At 42.6% G+C, this 24,924-nt stretch overlaps 1 pseudogene across 1 annotated transcript in view; it reads right to left on the bottom strand.

Moving 5' to 3' along the window:
- LOC147417100 (G-type lectin S-receptor-like serine/threonine-protein kinase SD2-5) overlaps positions 1–22,131 on the bottom strand; it is a 57,343-nt pseudogene extending 35,212 nt beyond the window's left edge. The window contains exons 1-2 of the transcript XR_015187428.1: positions 21,832–22,131; positions 21,651–21,762 (exon numbers count right to left, since the gene is read on the bottom strand). The product of XR_015187428.1 is annotated as a G-type lectin S-receptor-like serine/threonine-protein kinase SD2-5 (transcript). The remainder of the gene's footprint in view (positions 1–21,650; positions 21,763–21,831) is intronic.
- Between the last annotated feature and the right edge of the window lie 2,793 nt (positions 22,132–24,924).

The raw sequence follows: 24,924 nt of genomic DNA, 5'->3' as shown, positions 1-24,924 counted from the left end.
ATGTTACATTTTAAATGTGTTTTTATTAAACAATTGTGCATAGTTTAAACACAACAAACGCATTCCTGCATCAATTTAATTCCATCTTTTATGGAGCCAATTAGCCTAAAGCCATCTTTTTTTTAAACCACTCATCCTTTTGTGGGCGTCTAATTGTATAATTTACTTCTATTCATGTATAACATACCCATGTTTATATGATTATTTTAGAAATAATTTCCTAAATCCTCATTTTTTAGAAAATTTTGAAAGAGTTTCCCCTGTTTTTTATTATTTTATCCAAAAAACCTGATAAATCACCCATGGCAACCTCACATCGAGGATTTTCATACATCTTTTCATTCAAAAAGACCATATATTTGTAGTATGCGCTCTCCGGGCATCCACTAGAAAACATGTAACATAGCACGTGCAAACAAAATAAGGGACTTATAATTAGGTACATTTACGAAAATATGTACTTACATAAAGGGTTTTTTAGTTGAGAAATTGAAAATTTCCATACATAAGGACTAGTTTTTTAAAACAAAAATGCATACATAAAGGGTACATATAATACTTGAAAATATACAGGTAAGGGATTATTTAAATATCTCTTGTTCACGCGTGCTATATGCAAATTTTACATAGTGGACTCCTCGCGGGTATACACTTAACTTTGCCTGGTTCAGTAGTAGTGTTTTTGACACACATTATCTACTATCAGACCATAACAAAGTTTAGCACTATAAACATTTTTTAGTGTGTTTTTATTAAACAACATGCTCTGCTAAACCATCTATGCTCAACCATGCATTAAGTACCCCATTCATCAATACAAAAAACCTTTTGTAAGTAGAGCAAATAAACATCATACAAAATACAAATCTTCTCTCAGTAGACCTCAAAGGAGTGTCTACCTGGTTTGTGAAGCCCCATCCATGAATGCGGTTGTGATGCAACAACCCGATGGTGGTTGCAACTTGGTTGAGTGCTGCCAGAAGGGAGCCTGCTGCTCCGAGGTGATCGTCGAGCTATGTTCGTGAGTCCAAGCAGGTGTAGGGTCAACCCAAGTATTTTCTCATGATGATGTAGCGCTCATATACCTTGTGTGTGTGTGTGTGTGTGTGTGTGTGTGTGTGTGTGTGTGTGTGGTGTGTGTGTGTGTGTGTGTGTGTGTGTGTTGTGTGTGTGTGTGTGTGTGTGTGGTGTGTGTGTGTGTGTAGGGTGAATAGGGAGAGGGAGCTTGGAGTACTGATTAGCACGCGATGCCGGGAAGGATTCTTAGCTATGGGGTGAGCGTAATTAGAACACAAGAAAACCTTTGATGTTAACCATGCAGATTGCAGGTGCTTCAGAATAACTGTGTGTGAGGGTGTGATGCTCATGTGTCGTGTGGGTGTTTAGCATAGATTCTTAGCCAAGGCATAGCACATCTAACTGTCACAATCATGAAGAACCTGTGTACACTGCTCCAATCCAAAGATTCTTCGCTAGGCGAGCAAGCCAAAATCGCTTCTTTGCATGCCTCACTAATGCAACAGACTCTGCCTCTGTATGAAATGGATATACAGTCATTGAAGCTAACTGATCAGATAGATATAACAATCCTGCATAGGATGTCTAAATCCTAAATGTTGACCTCACATGGTGTTTTTGAGTTCCACATATCTTTATAACACCTTCACAAGCTCATGTATCAAATTTCAAGCCAGACAAATCACATTTGGCCCCCAAAACCTCCAAGGTGCACTTTTTGAGCCTAAAAACACTACATATGCTCTTAACAACACCAATGCTTATCCAAATAAAAATCTAAGAGCAGGGCCATGTTCTACATGCTAAGGGCTTCCCACAGAACGAAATTCAAGTCATTCTAAGAAGAAAATAGACATCCTACGAGTAGGGCTTCCCACAGAACGAAATTCAAGTCATTCTAAGAAAATAGACATCTTACGCGTAGGATGTCTCCAGTGTCATATTGACTTTCTGTGCAGGAATTGACTTCATGGAGCCTTTTACATGGTATAAAAAGCCTATATACCAAATTTCAACCCAATTGAATATCATTTGCCACCTGTTTAGGACATCCTACCCAATTTGTGAGCCAAAAGCCTAAATCTGCTCAAAATTGCACTTTTTGATGTCCAAACCAAATTCCAAGTACATAGCCATGTTGCACAGGTCAAGGGCCACAAGCCTGTCAAGTTTCACCAAAATCAGAGAAGGTAGACATCCTACGCGTAGGATGTCTACATGATTATTTTCAGTCCAAAATCTAATGTGGGCACATGCAGGGTTTCCCTAGTTTCTTTTGAGTTCTTATTTCAATTTTCAAGTCATTTGGATAGTCACATGCAGGGTTTCCCTAGTTCCTTTTGAGTTCTTTTCAATTTTCAAGTCATTTCTTATTAGCTAATATGTAAAAAAACGCTAACTTTGGACTACTGAGTGCAATAGGATCCATGGCAGCCACAAAATCACCTGCAAAGAAGAAGAGGATGACTATCAAGGACTACTTAGAAGAAGTGGAGCCTTTTGTTATCCCAGAGGGAACCCTGAAGCCCACAACCACTTGGATTCAAGATGACCTTCTAGAAACCAATGATTTGAGAATCTACCAAGGAGTATTTAAAGATCCAAAGGGAAATGCAGTGGAGTTTCCCATGATACCTCAAGAGCTCAATGAATTTGTCAGGAGCAAGATGGGGGACTATTTGGAGAAACTGGATCTCCACAAATACTTTGAAGCCTTGCCAGCAGGGATTGATGTTAAAAGAGTGTGGGAATTTGTCACCACAATCAAAGAGGATGGCATAGCCAGAGTTACAGATCTGCAAGGCAAACTTAATACAATGATTGTCATCATAGAGAAGGTGGTGGAAGCAGCACTTGACATCTCTAACAAAGGAGACAGTGTGACAAAGAGGCGAGATGACATTAAGGTCTACTCAGAAAAGAAGAATAACTATACATTTGAAGATATTGCAAACCCGAAGGTGGCTATCATGAGCCAACTATACAATCAGTACTTCCATATGTGTACCAAGCGGCCACAAAAATACACGATGCCACCTGGAGCTATTTGCCACCACTTTCAGTTGGGCGATGTAGAAGAGCAAACCAAACGAGATAAACTATGCCGCTTACATCCACGACTTATTGTGAAGATGGGGACCAAAAATCCCACCTATATTGTGCCTGGTGAGTTAATAACCAAAGTTTTCTATGGAGCATTGCATGCCAAGGGAAACTGGCCTCTACCTCCCTCACAAAATGATTGGCTCAAGTTGAAGGAAGACAAAGAAGAAGAACCTCCTAAGGCGCCCAGTGTAGCCACAAGGTTGAAGCGCCATTTAGAGACAGTGCTAGAAGAGCCACGCTAGCCAAAGAAGGGAAAGAAAGAAACTCTACAAGTGCCAGTCAAGGAAACAAAGTCACACAAAGCGGCAAGGCTAGAAAGACTAATGGAAAGTTCTAGAGCTGAGAGAGTGCTAAAAGGGGATCTGAGCGAGTTATGGAAGCCATCACTTGAGGCTATGTCTAGATCATCTCGAAGGATTCAAAGGGATCGGTTTGAAAATTATATCAAGAATTTCAAGATCTTAGATGCTACAACAGAGAATATCCCAAATATACCTTTTACAGAAGAAGAGGTTGAGGAAGTGAGACGGCAGCTACTAGAAGAGCAGGAAGGCCAAGAAAGAGAGAGGAAAACAAAGGCAGATCGGGATTTCAAGAAGAAGCAACCAACTCCACCATCAAGCCGACAATCCAGCCCACCACCATCACCACCTCCTCTTAGTCCTCCCCAAACCCAAAAAAAAGAGGAGTTGAACAAACCTAATGGGCAACAAAACCCCAAGCAAGAGAAGAACAAAGAGGAAGAGCAGAAGGCACAAGTTGAGCCAAAAGATGAGAAGCAGATCCAAGAAAGAAAATAGAATATGAATATATCCTCATGTTGGGATCTCTCTAACTGAACTCTCAAGAAGAGCAGCTAATGCAAATTTTGAGTTTTCGAGCACTAGACCCAAGGAATATATGCAGAGCCCTGGTTAGTGGAGTTGAAGGAGATGGCCACAGGTACAGTGGATTTACAGCCACAAACCAATGATTGCGATGAAGTGATGCAAAAACTCACCGAGCTCATGCAAAGGTCGATGCATTGATTTGAAATTGATAATCTCAAAACAAATGAAGTTCATATCAAAGCAGAAGTGGACTCGCTACAAAAGCAGGACCAAGAGAACACAGAGAAACAAACCAAGCTACAAGCCGATCTGGACGCTGCACTACAAAAATGCCAAGAGATGGAAAGACAGAGTTAGGCAGCAGAACAAAAGCTTCAAAAAGCAGAGGAGGAGTACAAGAAAATCAACAAATCACTGACAGATGCGGAGAAAGAAAGGACAAGATTTGACACTCCAGCTTGCTGATGAGTCCAAAGAAGTGTGAAACTATTGAGAATGCTAAGGAAAAGCTGAGCTATAATAACATGAGGCAAGCCAAGATGAAGTGATAGAGCTAAAAGATCAAATGAAAGTGAAAGATCAGACCATCCAGAGGCTAAGGTGCTCCGACCAGAGTCAGAGCTGCTACCTCGACTAGCATTGCTTTAGAGAATGATCTATATGAATGAAAACAAATGAAGGAACTCCAAAAGGAGTTGACACTAGAGAAGAGAGACAAAGGCTGATGCTGGGGAGGGCTCCCTCGCTCCCCAGTAATGCAAAACCATCTGGAAGATGGAACAAGGCCATGAAAGATGAGCTAGAAGCCTTGAAAAAGAAGATGGACGAGGACCTAAAGAGGATGCAAATAGAAAATGGAGACACCAAGAGGAAGCTAGAAGAGGCTGAAAAAGCCAATGCAGAATATGAACGACCTCTTAGTGAACATGGGGGATGTCAAGCGAACAGGAAAAGAAAGCATATCAAAAGCAGAATAGATGAGCTGAAAGGCCAATAGCAGACTGAAGAGCAACACTTGAGCACAGGTCCCAACAACAATGGAAGGCATTGACATAGACAATGTGTCAGATCCAGTGGACACCACTATGCAAGAAGAGGACATCCTTATGGGACCATCCCAAGAGCCCCAGGATCTGACACAAGAAGAAGAAGAAAATCTACAAAAAGGCAATAGGAAGCGGCAATAAAAGACACGGCCAAAGAAGCAATGGAGTGGGGAGTAGAGAGTATTTGAGTCTATGACCATTCATAAGTTAGATGCCAATGTCATTTTGCCCTCTACCAAGGATGCGGACCTGGAAAGCACAAGAGCTGCTGCAGAAAAGCCAACCCACATCAGGCTCAAGACCCAAAGCTGTCAGGCTTGAAGAAGGCAGCAAGAGAGAATGACGTGAGCAATAACATGGTGAAAACCCTAACGGGCGCCATTAAATTTTTTCACTAGCTCGCCTGACCTCTCTTGCATCATGCTCAAAAAAATCTGTAAAACCCTTCTGGCTGTTTTTGAAATCTTTAAACCTGGACAGGCAACAGTGAAGCATCTTCTTCTTCCAAGACACATATAGATGTGCATATGGTCAGTCTGCTCAGCCTTCTCATGAGTGTGATACATGCCCTTTATCAGCGAATCATGTTTTTGCCCTCGTATCATCTCCAGGCCTTTGAAGAAGCCTTTACAAACCGATTTCTTCACCATCAATACAGAAATATTCGGCCCTCTACATTACTGGCTCAGCATGCACGGTATGAGTCTCTTCTAAAGATGCGCGAAAGCCTCCACGAAAGAAACAACTCTACTGCCATGTCGAGGACGACATGAACTAGGCGGGGGGGAGTGTTAGCGGCTGGACACACCCAACGGAGGATGATCCGGGCAGGATAATTATTTTTTGTAATTATTCCTTCATTGAGAAAAAACTGTCATTTACCTTTGTAAATAGTGGGGCTTGCAGAAGCTTCCAGATTGTTTATCATTTTTTGACATTTAGAGTGAGTGAATGGTTAAATTGAAACATTAGGTTTGAGATTGTAAGGTATTTATACAACTTTTGACCTGTTGAGATGGCGACCTCTACACCTTGAGCTGGCATCCACTACGGTCTTGGCCGCTTACGGGCATTTACTCACTTGCGCGTTAGGTGACCGACACGGAGGATCTCTGCCAGTGATTCTACAACTGGACTACACTTATAGTGCCAAGCCTAGTACGCTTCTAGCGAGTTCACACTTAGTGACCGCATGTACATATGTGCTACTTTTCAGCTTTAGCACTTAGTCATTTTGTACTCTCTTTTCTGTGAAGAAGAAGAAGAAGAACGCTTCCATCTCTGTGTGCTTTGTGCTTGTCTTGTGTAGCTCTCTTGTGTCCTCATTCTTTACACTGGTATCAGAGCCTGGTGCAGGCAGGAAGAGAGGGCTAAGAGAGAGCAAGAGCATCACATCACTTCCGTTCGTCGCAATCCCTTCGTTTGCACAAATTTTTGAACAGGTCTCCAAAGTGCAGTATACAGAGAGATTTACTGTACAAGTACAGTGGTTGTATGTACGCTTGATTGTGGACACTCGTTGAGTGTAGAAAGCGTTACAGGTACCACGATAGCAGGTTCAGCAGATTTGCAGGTTTTTGCAGATTGCAGCTATTTTGTCTTAGTGCTTCAAGATGTCTGACAGTTTCAGTCAGATTGTTACTGAGAAGCGGACTGTGAGAAAAATAACTACCCTACATGGAAGTTCAGAATAACAAATTTCCTAAAAGGAAAAGGTTATTGGGACTATGTAGAAGGAGACAATGAAAAGGAACCAGAGATTCCCGAGGCAAATGCTACAGCAGAACAAAGGAAAGCTTTGAGGGACTGCAACAAGGCCAGAGCAAAGTGATGTATTGCTTTCTATGAGCATCGCAGATGGCATGATGGGCTATCTACAGGATGCTGAAACCCCCGCCATTGCATGGAGAAACTTAGGCAGAGGTTCGAGGTGAACACCAAGGCCAGGAAGCTTCAACTAAGTCGGAGCTAAATCAGGTTAAGAGGAACAACCTCTCTATCATGATTATGCCTTGAAGATCAAGAGTATCATTGAAGCTCTTCTTGGATCTATTAAAGTCTCAGTGGAAGACAATGACATTGTCCGTGCATGCTTGGATGGTCTAGGAGAATGAGTATGTACATTTTAAGTCTCCATGACTACAAGAGACGACATCCCCGTGTTCCAAGATTTGATTTCTATGATTATTCTTGAGGAGAAGAACCTTGACACATCTTCTCTCATGGTAGAAATAATTCTGAACAAGGCCTTCTATTCTAACTCCAACAGAGGTAGAGGTAGAGGTCGTGGTCGAGGCCCAAGGGGTTGCAGGGGCCAATTTCTGGAAGGTCAATCAAAATCAAAACAATACAGGTGGCAGGGGAAACCAGTCTCAAGGCAGGGGGAGTCAAAGAGGTCGTGGTGCAGGATCAAGTAGGCAGCAACATACTCCAGATAGCAGAGAATGTTGGACTTGTGGTGAAAGAGGTCACATGTCACGTGACTGTCCAAAGGGAAAAGCAAGTGGAAAGAGAGAACAGGGAAACTATGCATCTACTAGCAGAGATGCAGATGACAGTAAAACGAGCGCATGTTTGTTATGCAGCATGTAATGAATACAATGACTGCAGAGAATTCCACCCAAGATGATGTTTGGTATGTGGATTCAGGTGCCTCTAATCACATGACGTCTCGTGGAGAGTGGTTTAGAGATATGCGCAAACCAGATGTGTAAGGCTATGTGCAGATAGGAGATGACACAGCTCACCCCATTGCTCATGTAGGGGACATACCTCTAAATACGAAGAGTGGGAAATCAAAGTACTTAGCAGATGTACTTCATGTCCCAAACATTACAAAGAATCTTGTTTCTGTTGGACAAATGGTTGAGCAGGGTTTGCAAGTCGCTTCAATCCAAATGGCTATTATGTAGAAGATTTCCAGAATTGCTGTAAGCTGATCACAAAGGGCAAATGTGTGGGCAGAATGTTTACGCTGAATGTAGACATGCCTGAGGTAAAAGCTGCATTATTTGCACAGGGCACAGGTGTTGTGGCTGATGTTGACATTTGGCACAAACGCATTGGCCATGTCAATGAGCAGAGATTACGCAGCATGCAATCAAAACAGATTGTAAAAGGTTTGTCCAAATTCAAGGTGGATGGTATGCATAAAGTGTGTGCAGCATGCCAGTTTGGAAAACAGTCAAAGGGCTCATTTTCCACATGAGCGCAATGTATGTAAAAAGCCACTTGAGGTGGTGCACACAGATGTTTGGGGTCCAACCGATACTGCAAGTATACATGATTGCAGGTATTATGTGTCTCTTTCATTGATGACCATACAGGAAAGTATGGGTCTACTTCATGCGTAACAAAGTGAAGTGTTTGGTCACTTTCAAGACTTCAAAGTCATGATTGAGGAGGAGACAGATATGCAAATCAAGACATTGAGGTCAGATGGAGGGAAGAGTACTTCTCCAATGATTTTTTCAGATTTTCTGCGAATGCATGGTATACGCAGGCAGTTTTACATGCAGATATACTCCACAACAGAATGGGGTCGCAGAAAGGAAAAACAGGCACATTGCAGAGGTTGCACGTGCATTGATGAATGAGAAGAACATGCCTCATCATTTCTGGGCTGAAGCCGTAAATACAGCTGTGTACTTATGAACACAGGACACCTACAGATGCGGTGCATGATGTAACACCTGAGGAAAAGTTTACAGGTACAAAGCCTGATTTGGCACACTTGAAAGTGTTTGGCTGCATAGCTTACGTGCATGTACCAGATGAGTTGCGTAGGAAATTGGATCCTAAAGCAGAGAAATGTATTCTTGTGGGATATTCCCTTGAACTAAAGGGGTACAGGTGCTACAATCCTACTACACGAGAATTACGAGTGAGCAGAGATGTAGTCTTTTGATGAGTGATGAGCAGCTGGTACAGTAATGCACATGGCACTATTGGGGCTGATGTAAAAGATGACGTGGTTGTACAAAATGTGAGGCCACAGTCACAGGTTTTGAGTGGACCACAAGAGTCCTCTTCTTGTGGCTCTGTTGAGAAACCATGGAATGGTAGACTACGTACGTAGTTACTCCACCAACAGGTACAGGGAATGTATCACGAAAAGGAAAGGAAAAGGTTGATGAACCTCCCTTTATGGCTGATGCATCATCAGGTTTTTCACATGTAGACATGGATTCAGATGGTTCTGAACAAAGTCTTGATGAGGAATTTGGAATTCCGGGTGTCAGGACACCTGGTGTAAGGAAAGTACAAGAAGATCCTAGAGGGCAAAGGAGTGACCCAGGACCGCGCAGATCTAATAGAGTCAAAAATCCAGTTCAAAAATTGACTTATGATGGGTATCTAGCGCATCACCAAGCCTACATGGCTAAGGTGATAGGATGTGGAGCCCACATGTTTTTGAGGATGTAGTTGGAAATGTGCATTGGGATGATGCAATGAATGAAGAGATGGCTACATTGGAAGAAAACGACACATGGGAGTTGGTGCCATTGCCAAGTGGCAAGAAAGCTATTGGCTGTAAATGGGTGTATAAAACCAAGCATAAGGCTGATGGTAACATTGAGCATCACAATGCAAGGCTGGTCGCAAAGGGTTATGCACAGACGTATGGCATAGACTATGAGGAGACCTTTGCTCCAGTGGCAAAGATGACAACTATGAGAGCTGTCATAGCAGTGGCTGCATCTAGAGGATGGATTATGCATCAAATGGATGTAAATAATGCCTTCTTGAATGGTGAGTTGCAAGAGGAAGTGTATATGGATCAGCCACGTGTTATGTCGATCCAGGTTACCCAGATTATGTATGTAGACTTCTCAAAGCTTTGTATGGTTTGAAGGAGGGCTCTAGAGCATGGTATGACAGGATTTGCCAAGTATCTTGTTAGTATTGGTTTTAGGAGAGCTCATGCTGATCATTCACTCTATGTACGTGAGAGTGATGTGTGGGATTGTGGTCATTACCATATATGTAGATGACCTTATTATTGTTGGTGACAATGCTATGGAGATTGACCATGTGAAGGGTCTTCTCAAAGAGGAGTTTGAAATGAAAGATTTAGGCGCGTTGCACTACTTTCTTGGCATTGAGGTGATCAGGACTCCAGAGGGTGTATGGCTATCACAGAGACAGTATGCTTTGGACATGTTGTCAAAGTATGGTATGGCTGATTGTAAGCCATTTCTATCCCTTGGATGTGAATGCAAAGCTGAGTGCAGAGAAGGGTGATGTTGTTGAGGATGTCAACATGTACAGGAAGATTGTGGGTAGTCTAATCTACTTGACTATCACGAGGCCAGACTTGAGCTACACAGTAGGCTTGGAGAGTCAGTTCATGCAGCTTCAAGGAAGCACATTTGAATGGAGTACGACGCACACTTAGGTATGTGCAAGGTACTCTTGACTACGCATTGTTCTATGCAGCAGATGCACCATTAGCATTGTATGGGTATACAGATGCAGATTGGGCAGGTAGCATTGTTGATAGGAGATCTACGAGTGGCTTCATGTTCTCTATTGGGAGTGCTGCTGTTACTTGGAGCAGCAAAAAGCAGCCTACGGTTGCTTTATCGAGCACAGAGGCCGAGTACAGAGGTGCAGCAGTTGCGGCGTGCGAGGTAGCTTGGCTACGCACATTACTTGAGGACTTGGGAGTGCAGGTGGACCAGCAGATTTTCATCCATTGTGACAACCTCAGAAGCATGCAGTTCGCTAGGAACCCAGTGTTCCATGCCAGGACCAAACACATAGAGGTCCATTACCCACTACGTTCGAGAGCGAGTGTTGGCGGGCGACATCGACTTGGTCTACGACAGCACAGAGGAGTAGATAGCGGATATCTTTACCAAGGCCCTCAGAGCTGAGAAGCTTTGACGTTTCCGAACTATGCTTGGACTCTGCGACATGCAGAGCTCGAGGGGGAGTGTTGAGATGTCGAGCTCTACACCTTGAGCTGGCATCCACTACGGGTCTTGGCCGCTTATGGCATTTACTCACTGGCGCGTTAGGTGACCAACACGGAGGATCTCTGCCAGTGATTCTACAGCTGGACTACACTTATAGTGCCAGCCTAGTATGCTTCTAGTGAGTTCACACTTAGTGACCGCATGTACATATGTGCTACTTTTCAGCTTTAGCACTTAGTCATTTTGTACTCTCTTTTCTGTGAAGAAGAAGAAGAAGCTTTCCATCTCTGTGTGCTTTGTGCTTGTCTTGTGTAGCTCTCTTGCGTCCTCATTCTTTACATGACCTTAATGCAAAAAACCCTTTGTCATTTTATAAGTCTTGTCTGTGTGAGTTGAGCGTACTCTGTGTACGAGAGAGAGTGAGAGTTTTATCTTGACGCTACACGCGCACCGGTGGTCAGAATCGAGTGCGGAGAAGTGCAGCGTGTTGCCCCTGAAGAGAGCTATGTGCCAACACCTACATTGCGTGTGTACGATCCGGCTTTACGAGCTCGACCCATGAGCTGTATATGGTGATTCGGTGAGCATACGTTGTCAGTTTTTGCATTTCAGCATATATATCCACGCGTTCGCATTGAGTAGAGCTACACATTAGGCACTTTAGTTTTTGGAAACGATGGCCTACAAATTTCGACCAGACATCCTACGTGATTTTGCACGGGTGTTTAGGGTTGGGCTTTTGATTCATGGACCTTAGGGAGAGCGACCTATTGGTTTTGATAGGGTTTCCTTCAAGTTCCGTAGCATTTCGAGAACGTTTGATGGGTATTTGGCTCTTGAAAGCATTGTAAGAAATCTCCTCTTATGTATTCCTGAAGGCTGTAGCTTAGACATTGGATAGAGGCCTCTGTAGGAAGTAGTCGTCGAGTCGGTCGAGTGTAGGTTGACACCCTATGCTTGCTTCCACGCGCCTGCGGGTCGAGCTTCGTCCTTAGCTGAAAAATCTTGTTAGGTGAGTTCTCACTCTGTTGACGTCCGTCGCGGCGTATCCACCAACATCAAGCGTTGACCGCAGGAATAACAACAATCAAAGCATGCAGCAAGAATCCAACTCCAACATTGGGAGTAGTCAACTTGAACATGATAATACATGGATGTTCATGTCCGCATCAATTTGTATGCTTGCCAGATGAACACATTAATGAGACGATGACTCTTGGCATTCCTTGAATGCGTACATACAAAGCAATACCAGATTGGGATACAAATTAGCTAAAGCTATCACTTAAAGGAGGGCAACTCATTGTTCCTATTGCACCAAGCAAAGAGAAATGGAAAAGATGTAATCAGAAGACCATGCCATGAAGCAAATCTTCTTCATCTCCTCGACAACCAAATGCTACAAGTAGCATGCAAGGAGTCAGGAAAATTTGGGTACCAAAAGCACAACTTGTGGATAAACCAAATCAGATCTGGGTGCCTAAAACTTCACCAAAGAAACAGAAGACGGTTCCAAGGATTCAAGCACAAAATCGAGCATCTATGAACAAGGAACCTAACATGAAAAAGGTTTGGAAGAAAAAGGAGCACTCATCTTCTCCACACATCACGACACCAAACAAACAGTGGCGAGTTAAGTCTCAACAGACTCTAACACACCATGCAACACCAAGCCGACCGAGCTACCAATGGCGAGAAAAAGCTCTACAACAATCTAACGTGCTACCAATAGCTCAAGCCATCAGCGTGCTCAAACACCCTGATGGTACTATCAAAGAGAGAGCACATAAGCTACAAGATTTGCTCTTTGGAAGACATCAGCAGCAAACCTCGACATCGGAAACCCTTGAGTTATTTATTCAAGACCCAGCTCTTGCACAGCATATTGAGTTGAATTGCATTGATCTTCATATCATGGTAGAGCCGATCACGGCTATGCATAGACACAACTGTTCAACCCATGCACGCAGTCCTCTCGGAGAACGCCATCTAGGAGGGGTGGAAGGGTACTAAGTACTAAGTAATTAAGGGCAATGTTTGAAGAGAGGAAAAATTTCCATGTTACCGTGTGATTTTTTTGCAAAATCACCTAATAATTCCCTTATAATTCATCAACAAGGAAAAATTCACTGATAATATCTTCTCGATGAGTGTAAATAGTGTATATACTATCAGAAAATCATAAAAAATAGTCCTTTTTGGGTACTTTTATCATTTTTGTTGATAAGGAGGCTTAAAAATAGAGAAATCCAACAAAAAAAATAAAGCTGTGCTTTTCAAGAGATTTTCTTAATTATTGGATTTTCACTTTACTTTTTTAGAGCATTTTTCTATTTTCTTTGATTTTTTCAAATAAAAAGGTCAAAAATTAATAATAAATAGCAGAAAGCTCATATGGAAAAATGGAAGACACGATGGCGATCAGAAAGACAAGGCGGACAAGCACAAAAATTTTCAACAAAATGAGAAGATGGAAGCGGGAAGCCTAAATTAGGCGGCTAAGTCTCCTTTTGCAAAATTCTTGCAAAATGAGCTATAGGAATCCGATCTTGGAAATTTTTGAGCCTAACATAGATTTCACGGCCTAATAGGACTAACGAGGGAATCTGGGGAAAATTGGTTCGGGAAGTCCAGGTATAGATATCCAGCCTAGGCTAAAACCACCTCATTTCCACTTGGAGCCTTTGCAGAGAGAGCATTTCGGCCTCTTTCGCGCGACATTTCCGGAGCCCATAGTTGACCTTTTTCAGCGCCATCTCACATGAGACATGAGGGTTAAGTTCTTAATCATCAATGATCCATTTTGTACTGCCGGTAGCTAGTCTAAAGCCTTAGAAAAACCCTAGAAACCGAGCAGTGCACGAAGACCTACGACCTAAAACTGACCATAGCGGCCTGCCAGCTTGACCAAATCGGATGGGATTTGAACCATAGCATGCCCTGACATAATAGAAACTTTCCATACCATTAAATGATCATTCAGCTGGGGTCAAGGAGGTCCCCAATAGAGAAATTAGGGTTTTTGGGAAAGACCAGAATTCCGACGTGACTCCACAGATGGCTTGCTAATGAGGTTCATATACAATGTATATGATTGGTTTGGTGAAATTCACCAAGTAAAGCCCTCGAAAAGCAAAAAACGGCTCGAAGGTTACAAAGCGTCAAATTCGACATACGAGGTCAATCTGACTCCAAATGAGCCAAAATTGGACAGGTAGCTTCACAACTATGTTACGGATAAGTCCAAAGCCTCACGGTTGACCGACCAACCCAACAGACAGAGTAATCACAAAAAACGGTGATTTCAGAGTCGACAGAGCACAAAGTGATGCCGACATGACCGAACTTGACCAAATTCAATTCAGGACTTGTATTAGGTATATGAAACATGTCTAGGTCAAAATTGTGAGAATTGCAAAGTTTTTGTCACTGTAGTAAATAATCACGATTATTTACTTTTGCATCATTTTTGCTTGGAAATTGTCAATTCACCTCACCTATCATGTGTACACACCTATTACATGCCAAAAATCAAGTATGAGCCAAAATGACCACCCATTACTTGCAAAATTGCCAAAAAATGCAAAGAAGTCTTTGATCCGTCTTTGAAAGCCAAAATCTGGGTTATGAACAACTTTTCTTGATCCAAATCACCTCATAATTCATACTCAAGCTCTATACCATGCCTAGAACCAATGCATGCCAAAAAATGTCAATTTTGGAAGAAAAGTCAATAATCGCAGTTATTTACTTTTTGGTCAAAATTGGGGAATTTGGATATTTTGTCATCATACATCCAAAGTACATGATGTGATAAGCCCATCAGCCAATTTTGAGTCAATTTGGGTTTCAAAATCTCAAATTTCCTTTATATCTATTGTTTCAGAGACCTAAAGCCAAAATCTGGTACCATTTTCAACCTGTGCATCCAAATGAGCCCATATTTTCCTCAGAGCATGTAATTGGCATATACTTCAAGCCTATAAAGCCAAGTTTGCAAAAAATTTGAAATTTTTTCCAGCTATAAATAATCACGATTATTTACTTTGGTTGCAAATTTTTGTTTTGACCATACAGTTTTGTTCCTTGCATGATTTTATGCATCTTTGCTTGTTCAAAAATTGATTTGAAGCAATTTGGACCAGATTAGTAGCAATTCAGTTTAAAAGGATATTCCAGATAAAAATCCAACAAATCTACTAACTTTGCACTCTATTCATTGAACAGGAGCAATGCAAGCCGCGGAGAAGGCCAAGAAGAAGTTAAACCAAAAGGAGAAACTGCAAGAACTGCCCCCGTATCAATTGGACCCCGAGTTCGTAAAGCCGGAAAAAGCATCCTATCTCTCCTCGCAGGTTTAAGAGTGAAGAAGGGCATCAGGTGGAGTTGCAGCTTTTGCCTAAAGAGGTCTATGATGTAACTGCAAAGACAAAAACCAAAGAGGCTAACCGCAGGTTGGGGCTCCGACATTTTTACGAACAAGAGCCTTGCGGAGTGGACGTTTAGAAAGCTTACGAGCTTCTGTCCACAATCAAAGAAGACGGAACCGCCCGAATATCAGACAACCAGAAACAAGGTCAAGGTTGTAATTACAAAAGATATTGTGGCAGAGGCACTCAGATTGCCCACTAAAGGGATGACCATGTGGGCAAGAGACAAGAAGACAGTGGGCACATTTACCAAGAAAACAGCCACGATTACATTCGTCGATCTCATCCACAAACAGGTGGAAGAGCCAGCCCGTCTGTACCATCAACACTTCCATTTCTTGGCAAAAAGACCACCAAGGTACACGACACCAAATCACGCCGTGGCCACCACTTTTACACAAGTTCTGAAGTCAACAACAAGGCAGCCTGTGGACCACGCGCAGTATGTTTTGACAACATTGAAGGCCACCAAGAAGGAGGGTAAAATAACATACTTGGGCGCGCCAAAAGTATTAACAAGGATAGCCTATCATGCTATCGGCATGGCTGACAACCTACCGCCTGCCCCGGATCAGAATACATGGATCTTGGTAGCTCAACCCTCTCCAAGAGCTACAAGATTAGTTAAAAGATCATTTAAATCAGGTGATGAATCAGATGACAGCTCATCAGAGCGGCACAGTATGAAAGCTCTGACAACGAAGAAAAAAGAGCTAGGAGGGACGAGATGAAGAGGAAAGATGTGGCTGCCCACCAAGAGGAGCCAGCTCAGAAATAAGCAAGATTTGAAAGAGAAAAATAGGCGTATCAACGCACTAGGCAAGCACAGGGAAAAGACCCAGAAAAGTGGGTACACACAGGCTTGAAAGGACCTAGAACAAAGCATCATACGAGAAAAGAGGCCGAAGATCCACAAGGCTATTTAGAAAGAATGTACCAAGAGGTAGAAGCCTTAAAGCTGAAAGAGGCCAAAGAAGTGGCAAAGAAAGCTGAGGAGTTGGCTTCCCAAGAGCAAAGCCAGGCATCTCCCCGACCCACCTCACCGCCGCCGGAACAACAGGACCAGCCCATGCCTAGTCCACCACCATCATAGCCAGGCCAAGAGACCAATGAAGAAGCCAAGACCGAAAAAGGAAAAGATTCTGAATTCACCCACCAAACGGAAACTACACAACAAGCTGACCACGCCGAACAACATGAGGAAAAGGAAGCTGAGCCAGAACCATAGCAGGTAGCCGACGAAACTCACAAGCCTGCAGATGAAACTAATAAAGAGGTAGATACAGAAAAAGAGAAAACCACTGCACATGAGAAAGAAACCGAGACTGAGAAGGTAAAAGAAAGACCTGCCAACCGAAGAAACGGTAAGGGTTGAGATCACACCAGTTATTTCCACTTAGCCAAAAACTATCGAGGTATCGAAGCCTCAGGATGGCCAAGAGAAGAACATCCATCCACCTCTACAAAATCACCAGCACCTACATCGCAGCAAGAAGCAACACAACAGGTTGCCAGCACATCCCAACTCGCAAGACAAGAGGAGTGGCAGTCCAATGACGAAGTCATTTTACAAGTAAATGAGTATGCAAGGCAGATGCAAGTCATCACGGAGAAACTCCGCTTAGCAGCCTTCGACCGCAGTACAAAAGCCAAAGAACTAAAAATGGTCATCGATGCTCTTCAAGCAGAGCTCGATGACAGAATGTTTACTATCACTGATCTCCAAAGGCAAGTACAAGAACTAAAGATAGAAGCGGAACAGCATCAGATAGAAAGGGACAAACAGCAGAAGGAAATGGAGGAGTTAGGCGACCTCCTTACTAAATTAGCTGATGCCTGCAAAGTGAAAGATGAGCAGCTGACAGAAGTGACAAACAAACTTCTTACCACCTCTTTGTCAGCTCAAAAAATTCAAGTAGAGTTAGATGTAGCTAACGCTTCTCTGCAATATTCCGAGCAAAGAATCAATAGGCCACTTTCTTGCGGCAAATAAGAGAAAATCCAGCCGTGGCCTTGATCAAGGGTACAGATGAAGTATACAAGGCACTTGAAAAGAAAAATAGAGATTTAGAAGTGGAGTTGAAGCTTGAACAGTCACAACGCAGAGACCTGGCACTGATGCAGGTCCAAAGAGAGGAGGAAATCCTAAAGGAAATTGCAGAACTGAAAAGAATGAATCAACTCCTCAGAGATGGAAAGCCCGATACACAGGAAGAGGCAGGCACTTCAGAGCCGCCCCAAATTGGCATTCCCTCGGTCTTGTTTACTGAATTTGAGACGTGGTCTAGAGCAGAGCTGAGTGGTGACGAAGACTTTCAGGTCCAAATTACAGACGAAGATACAGTGCCAATGGTCCAGCTGTCAAAGGCTGAAGAGGATTCACCGAAAGAGAAGATCACCTTAGAGGAAGATGAGCAGTGGAAGGCCGCTATGGATTGGGAGTTGAGAGTTTTACACTCTGTCAACGCCACTCAACTCACTCCCAATCAAATCGATGCTCAATGGCACCAACAATCCCTGCCATACCCTCTCATCAAGGTAGAACTCTTACAAGTAAAGGAAAGATTATACAATAATATGCAAGAAGATGGTGCAAATAAAGACCACCCGAAGTGGAGGCTAAGCTGGCTGAACAAGAATCCAAGATACCTGATTCAGTTCACAAGAGCACCTGCGGCCTTACAGAAAGATCCAACATTTTGTCTTATACCTCGAGTAAGGACATGGCAAGCACATGAAGCACTGCAGAAGAAAAGGCCATCATGGCTCAATTTTCCGAGGCTGCCAACTCTAGAGAGAGGCCAAGCAAAAGAAGAATACATGGTGAAAACCCTAACGGGGGGTGCCATGACATTCTTCAAGAGTCTGCCAGATCTCTCATGTGCAATGCTATATAAGATCTACAGGATGCTACTCACATGCATACAGGTTTTTAATGAGCCTCAGCAGACAGGAGCCCCCTGGCTCTCATTCTTGGAAGGGAACAAAGGCCTTTGCTATGATCTAAGTGGGCAACCCTCATAAGAAATTCTTTATGGATTTTATGCCCGATGCATGTTCCTTCCCTCCCATAATATGCTCGCTTTTGAGGAGGCATTCCACACTGGCTTCTTCACCTGGCGAATGAAGATATTTGCGCCGGTGATAAGCAACCTCATATCAAGATTTGTAGGATACTCGGCGGTGGAAGTGAAAAACCGAGTCATCATGCAATTTTTGCAAGTGCCAAAAAAAAAAACAAAATCAGCTATATCGAAAAGCACTAGAAGCACTGAAAGACCGCCTCGCCCGCCGTCAACCTGAAGACTGCTTCAATCCATAAAGTTGTGTCAAGGGACGACACATGCAAGGAGGGGGGGGAATGTTAGCAGCAAGCTAACGTGAACACCATTTTTCGAAGTTCTCCTTGTAAAACAATTATTATATTGATAAATCGGGAATATTGGAATTCCTATTTTCTTGGTAAACTTTGTAATTAATGAGCCGGGGCTACAAGATTCCAGATTGTATCAGCCAATCAATTCCCAGCTTTGGTAGAACTCTAGATTATTACTTTTGACCACTCAAAACCTTGGCTAAGGTATAAAAGCCAATTTTTGTAAGTTTTTTATAAGTTTTTGGATAAGAAATACACAGCGTGAGCTAATGGCGCTCACTTCTCTCCTTCTTGCGCTTCCTACTCCCTCTCCGGTTGTCACATTGCAAATGCGTTTGTTGCATTGCAACCGGAGGTACGAGCTCTACGCATTGACATAAGTCATTCATAGTATTTCGTAGCTTTTTGCGTCGCCAACCCGCGGCCTAATTTCATTATAACTATGAATCTACACTTTTAAATCAAAAACTAAGCATAGGCAAGGTATTGGGGCATCATTGCTAAGCATTTAGATGCATTCTGGGTCAAAAACGACTAGGTCAAAAATCCACTGCTGTTAATAATTGCGATTTTGGAACTTGACCTAAAGTGGGGTTTGAGGCCATAGGAATGTGTGCTTAGGTCTTACAAACTTGTCCTAGAAGTTTTGTTACATTTGGATGTCATTTGATGCTGTAACGGATGTGATTTTCTTGTCGATGAGCGATTGGCTTTTGGTGATTTCAGTCACTTGAGTGTAGCCTGAGTTAGATGCGAGTTGTTAGTTGTTTTCCGAGAGATTGACAACCTCTTGTAGCCTCTATGCACTAGTCGAGTCAGCTTCATCCCATTGTTTGACAAATTAATCGTGCTTCTCGCTAATACTGCAATAAGATAGGATGGTGAGGTTAGATATGCATCCCACAGCTGAAATAGTCTTCGAGTTGACGTCATATTTCAGCCCATGAAACACCTATAATAGAAATAGGTGTTTCTATTATCCAAAACTTAACAATAACTGATAAAAATTGGCTTTTTCACCTTAGCCAAGGTTGCTTTGGTCAAAAACTAATAATCTGGGAGCTCTAACGAAGGACAAATTGATACAATCTGGAAGCTTATACCCTTGACTCATTGATTACAATATCCACTTGGAAAATAGGAGTTACAATATATTTGATTTATCAAAAGAATAAGTTTTTTACAATAAAAACTCCCAAAAAATGATACATGGGTTAGCTTGCTGATACCTGGGTTAGCTTGCTGCTAATATTCCCCCCCTCCTCGACTGTGTCATCCCTTGACACAGTTTCATGGGCTGAAATAGTCTTTGGGTTGACGGCTGGCAAGGTGGTTTTTAAGTGCGTGTAGAGCTTTCTCCTATCTGATGCATCTTTCTTTGTCAAGGACTTGCAAAAATTAAATAATGAATTTGTTTTTAAGTTCAATGGTAGAATAGCCAACAAACCTTGCTATCAGATTGTTAATCACTGGCCCGGATATCTTTGTGCACCATGTGAAGAATCCTATGTAAAAAGCCTCTTCAAATGCCAACATATTTCTTTGATGGAAAAAACATACATCTCGCATAGAAGTCGTAAAGGACTTCTTCTGAAGGTTGTCCACTCAAATCATAGAACAAGCATTTGTTACCTTCTAAGAAAGACATCCAGGGGGCTCCTCCTTGCTCAGGCTCATGAAAATCTTGAATGCATGTAAGCAACATTCTGCAAATTTTATATAGCATTGCACATGAAAGGTTATGGAGGCTCCTGAAGAAGTTCATGGCACCCGTTAGGGTTTTTACCATGTATTCCTTCGTTGCTAGTCCTTGCTCTGGAGCTGGCAGTTTTGAGTAATTGAGCCATGTCGGCCTCTTCTTCTTTAATGCTTTGTGTGCCTACCATGTCCTTACCCTTGGTACAGGACAGAATGTAGGGTCTTTCTGTATTGCTACAGGTGCTCTTGTAAACAGAATGAGGTACCTTGAGTTCTTGTTGAGCCAATTTTTTCTCCATTTGGGGTGGAGAGAATCTGAATCTTCTTCTTGTATATCCTTGTAAAGTCTTTCCTTAACTTGCAGTAGCTCCACAGGGTAGGACAACAACTGTTGATGCTATTGAGCATTGATTTGGTTAGGAGTGAGTTGGGTTACATTGACTGAGTGAAGAACTATCAACTCTTAATCCATTACCACTTTCCATTCAGCATCTACTTCATGGATAATATGTTCTTTCAGTGTATCTTCTTTAGCTTTAGAAAGCTGGACCGTTGGCACTTGTACTTCTTCAATGCTTGGTACTTGGAATTTAAAATCTCCAGTCTTTGCCCTTTTGTTGGTTGTGTTTCCATATCCACAAAGGAGACTGATGGTATATCTATAATTGGTTGTTCAAAGGTTCTTGCCTCTTCTTGTGCTTCCGTATGCCCTTCTTTCAGCAACTGGTTGGCTCTTTTTATATCCTCTATCTCCTTGAGAAATTTGTCTTCCCTTTGTACTCGCATTAAGGCGAGGTCTCATCTTTGTGCCTCTTCTAGCTTCAACTCAAGTTCCAGGTCCTTGCTTCTTTTTTCCAAAGTCTAGTAGACTTCATATGTCCCCTTGAGTGAAGCTACAGCTGGGTTTTTTCTGATTTGCCTTAGGAATGCTGCTTGGTCATTGATTCTTTGCTCGGAGTATTGCAATGAGGCATTGGCTACATCTAATTGCACTTGGATCTTTTGGACTGACTGAGTAGAGATTAAAATTTCGTTGGTCACTTCCGTCAACTGTTGGTCCTTGCTTTTGCATGCATCTACTAATAGCTTTGTGAGGAGCTCCCCTAAATCTTCCATCCTTTTTTGTTGCCTTTCCTTGATAGTTTGGTGTTGTTCTGCTTCATTTTTTAGTTCTTTGATTTGTCCTTGGAGATCTTCAATGATGTTCATCCTATCCTCGAGCTCACCTTGTAGAACATCTATTACACGTTCCAACTCTTTAGCTTTAGCTCTGAGGCTAAGCGCTGTTGTTCGCATCTTCTCTATCATCATCTGCATTTGCTTTCTATATTCATTTTCCTGGATGATCACTTCATTAGTAGTTTCCCATTCTTCAAATTCTACCTAAGGCTCCTTAGAAGCTCCAACAGATTTAGCTTGCGGATCTTTCGACGGTGCGGCGGATTCTGCTTGTGGCTTTGAAGATGGTTCAATCGATTCTTCTTGAGGCTTTGTAGCTACTTCAGCTGATTCTAGTTGTATTGTTGTAGAAGGTCCAGCTTCACCTTTGTCACTTTCCTTAGGTTGTTCATAACTGGCTTCCTCTTGTTGTTGCTCTCTTCCCTTTGCTTCCTCACCTTCATTGGATTTAGCACTTGGTGAAGGACTTGGACTTGACATGGGATGGTCTTCTTGTTCCGTAGTGGGTGAAGTGGGTCTTGGAGACATCTCTCCTTGTTCATGTTGTGGTGTTGTGCAGCTTCTACCTGCCTTTGTTGTGCAGCCAATTCTTCTCTTGCTTTCCTTTGTGCTTCTGGAGCTTCTTGTATCTTCAAGGCTTCGGCTTCTTTATACATTCGCTCAAGAAAATCCTTCGGATCTTCTAGGACCTTCTTCGTGGGGTTCTTGGTCCTTGGACCCTTGATCTCCCTCGGACTCCATGATTCCGGGTTTTCTCCTGCAACTTGGCGGCTTCTTTCATAGATTATTTTTCTCTTTCAAACCTTGCTTTCTTCTGCTGAGGTTCTTCCTGATGGGCTGCCACCACTGCTTTCTTCTTCATTTCCTCTCTCCTTGCTTTTTGGTTTGAAAAGTCAAAGAACTTTTCCTCTCCTTATTTTAGGAGTGGTTGTGCTCTGGCATGTTCTTTTCTTGACCCAGAATCATCAGATGTAGCTGAATGTTCTTCAAACTCATCAGTAGCATCATAATAGAGGTTTGAAAAGACTTGTTATGCTTTCAGTAAGTCCTTGGGTTCCTCAGCTTCATCTTCAATGTGAAGGGTTGAGATTATTTGTATGGGAATTATGTCATAACCATCCTCATTGAAAAATCGAGTAGGCATAGACGTATTCACACACACCTCCATTGTTGCCGAAATTTGAGTCCATTCAAATGGCTCAAACAAGTTGTTGGGATTAAAGCCCAAGTGGCCTCTTATACGGATATGGCCGTCCGCCCGCCTAACTCACTTACCTCTAACTCTTTGCATATACTCACTTATACTTGTGTGAATAATAAGGTTTTTTGGGAGATAACCCTTCAAACGATTCTCTACGTACTGTGTAAGCTCTTTGGGTATGTGTGTGTGTGAGTCGATCTACGCTCCGCTCCGTGACTTCAATTGGTATCAGAGCGAGGTGCAGTGCGGTTTTGCATAATCGCACGCGTGCGCACTTTTCAGGCAGATTCTGGATCCGGAGCTTGGAAATTCACACTCGGCGTTCCGGGAGGATTTCCTGCAGGTGACCTGCGATTTTACCCCCCTTTCAAAGCTGTTTATGCCCTCAGAATTTTGTTCTGAGCACTACATCAGAGGATAGGTTTCAGCCGCAAAGAAACCCGTCTTGTGTAGATTGGCAAGCTGGAGGTGGTCGGCATCAATATCGGCATTGACATACATCACTCATTAGTCTTCAAAGCATCATCTATAGACTTGGTACACATATATATCATCAGATATATATATATTGCAGTCTGCATTGCTACTTCTTGTGCTTGACAGGTTCCAGGGGAGGTGTGGTCATACGACGGCTTGACACCACTGACATGTATTGCAAATTGATGTAATGTGATTGTGGGTCTGCTAGTTGTGAGTCACGCTAGCAGACAGACCGCCACATCGGTCATAGGACACTGATTGGTCTATTGTAGGATGTATGCCAGTTCTGGGCAGTTTACTGAGCCATCAGTGAGGGTCGTGTGTGAGGTTTTTTGAAGCCAAGCACTGGGGGTTGGGTTACCCAATGTGAGGTGGATTAGGTTGTTGGAGTTTCCCTCTACACGCATCCTCTTCGGCGACTTTTATCCCATAGGATGTATGACTTTGTGTAGACACTGGATTGCATCTTATGCGTCAGGCCGTTGAGGCATTGTATAGGGTTCAGTCTTGAGACAGATACCGGTTCTGTGATCGCCCAAACAGGAGACAGTGTATGCTTACAGGATAGCATATTACAGAGATTTCTAGATTTGTCACTGGTTAGCTATTTATGGTTGTTTTTGAGCTATCTTTTGGTTTCCAGAGCTCAGTTTACAAGGGAGACTCTGTCAAAAATTTTCAAAATACTGACAGTTCTTGAGGAGAGGTGTTCAGCTTGTTGTTTACAGCTTGTTTATTGTGTACAGAGGCCAGTTTACATGGGAAACTCTGTCGGATTTTTCCTAGAAGTAAACATTTTTGCAAATATGGCATCTTCTCAAAATAAGACTCTTTACAACATAAAGAAGCTGGCTGGCACAAACTTTCCATTCTGGAAGAAGCAGATTTGGCAGGTTTTGGTGCAAAAAAAACAAGTGAAGCCATTGAAGCTCAAAGGGGAGAGACCAGAAGGTATGGCTGAAGATGAGTAGGAAGAGCTTGACGAGTTAGCTTGTTCCACAATCATGCTGACACTAGCAGAAAATGTTTACTTCAACGTAGCAGAAGAGACTACAGCATATGGCGTATGGCAAAAGCTATGTGGTATGTACAAGAAACAAAGTGTTGCTTCTTAGATTTACTGGCTCAAGAAATTGGTGGATTTGAAGATGAAGGAAGGGACAGCCATGTCAAATCATCTCAATGAATTTCACACAATTTTTAGCCGATTAACAGCACAGGAGATAGTCTTTCCAGATTCAGTGAAGGCTATGTTTCTCTTAATCACTTTGCCAGACAGTTGGGATACTTTTCGTACAGCGTTAAGTTATTCTGTCGTGCCAGAAGGTCTTACAAGTGCCAATGTAGAAGGCAACTTACTCATAGAGGAAGTGAACAGGAAGAACATTGACAAAAGCAAAGGCAATAGTGCTTTGGTCGTTCGAGGGAGACAACAGTCTAAAGAGAAGAAGGGTAAGAAGGCACAAAACCGAAGTAAGTCTCGTGACTCGAAGTCAAAGGATGACATAGAATGCTACCATTGTGGCAAGAAGGGTCACATGAAGAGAGACTGTACGAAGTGGAAACAAGAAAAAGTCAAAACAAAGAGTTCTGAGCAAGCTAAAAAGAAGAGTTCAGTGAAGATTGAAGAGGTGAATGTC

This window comes from Adiantum capillus-veneris, unplaced genomic scaffold (assembly GCF_014529385.1).
Source record: "Adiantum capillus-veneris isolate H3 unplaced genomic scaffold, ASM1452938v2 Hic_scaffold_325, whole genome shotgun sequence".
Lineage (NCBI taxonomy): Eukaryota > Viridiplantae > Streptophyta > Polypodiopsida > Polypodiales > Pteridaceae > Adiantum > Adiantum capillus-veneris.
This window is presented reverse-complemented; position numbering and strand designations above follow the sequence as displayed.